At 35.9% G+C, this 1,350-nt stretch overlaps 1 long non-coding RNA gene across 1 annotated transcript; it reads left to right on the top strand.

Annotated features, from left to right (window-relative positions):
* Window positions 1–69: 69 nt before the first annotated feature.
* Window positions 70–1,067, top strand: LOC117103960. Its single transcript, XR_004444684.1, has 2 exons — window positions 70–446; window positions 943–1,067. It is a non-coding gene; the product is annotated as an uncharacterized LOC117103960 (long non-coding RNA).
* The last annotated feature ends 283 nt before the right edge of the window (window positions 1,068–1,350 follow it).

The raw sequence follows: 1,350 nt of genomic DNA, 5'->3' as shown, positions 1-1,350 counted from the left end.
ATTGAAGGGTCTATAACTTTAATGATGGATAAGGTCTGATAAGGGCATTATTAGGTTGGTTAAATCATGGAGGTATAAAAAAGAAGGAGATATAACCAACTTAATTGGATTTGCTAAGCTAAGACCTAATGACCTTTCTCCAACGCTGATTGGCTTACCACTAAAAGGTTCAAAAAGCCCGCTATCTCGTTACCGCAGCGGGACGTCCGCTTTCATCCATATCATCGCAGCCGCTTGTTTCGTAAATTTCTAGTCTTATTGCAAGGCCGCTTAGCAACGCAGTCGCCCTGAACATGTATTTTTAACTATTTTTAGTGTATTACAGCCTCTAGAGGGCTTCTAGAGTTCAAAGGTTTGTTTCAATCGGAAGATATTTTATTTTGGAAGCGATCGTGAAAACTTCGAAGAAAATCGAGCCATTTTTAGTCAATTAACCCAAAGTTCAGGTATTAATGGATGTTATGATATATCTCAGCTTCCTGAAAAGCTCGGAAGATGATTCTTTTTTTAAATTATTGTTTAATAATCCACCTTTCAACATGTAATTATCACGATGTTGTACACACGTGTACATTTTATATACAAGCATAGCAACCTCGGCGGGTTTTGGCCGTGCGACCGACCCGACTTGATTACAGTGTAGAGTGTTACGTAACGAAGTCTAGGCCTGGAGTAATTTAATCATGACTGATGGGCCTAGGCAGAATATGTTAGGCCTAACCATGCCCTAAATAAATAAAAAGATTCATATTCTAAACTGTCTACATATTCTTTTATTACTATACATGCATATAATATTTAATATTATTTATAGTATAGTAGTATAGTATAGTAGCAAATGGGTATGATGTTGCTACAGAAGGGCCTGGCTAGGCTCTTTCCATGATGTTGGTATGTTAATAAAATGTTTTTTTTGTTTTTGTTTTTTTTTCAAAATTTTAGGCAGACCTAAAAATCAGGATCCACTGGAAGAGTACTTCAGTAAGCAACGTGCATGCGGAGGAAGGAATGAAAACCCTATGGTGTAGCAGTTCCAGCAAAATGCTTTAACTATACAAGTCGCGGGTGCAAAAACTGTCACAGGGTCAATTGCCGGAAACAGCAGGAAGTCAAATTTCGAAGTTGATTGCTCTCCACTTCCAAAAAGAAAAAAAAAATGCTGTCTTTGTAGTATAATAAACATGTGATTTGTTGCCAGAAAACCATTTAAAGTCTTGACATTAAAGATGAAATGCATTTGTTAATAATTGATTGATAAGGTGCAAATAAACTTGTATATTATGTACTATGTTGCCAGAAATCCAATCAGAAAGTTTTGACATTAAAGATGAAATGCATTTGTTAATAATT

This window comes from Anneissia japonica, unplaced genomic scaffold, assembly GCF_011630105.1.
Source record: "Anneissia japonica isolate Jap-2015-1 unplaced genomic scaffold, ASM1163010v1 scaffold88296_len1332_cov129, whole genome shotgun sequence".
Lineage (NCBI taxonomy): Eukaryota > Metazoa > Echinodermata > Crinoidea > Comatulida > Comatulidae > Anneissia > Anneissia japonica.
The sequence above is the reverse complement of the archived record's forward strand: the minus strand, read 5'-3'. Positions and strand labels throughout refer to the sequence as shown.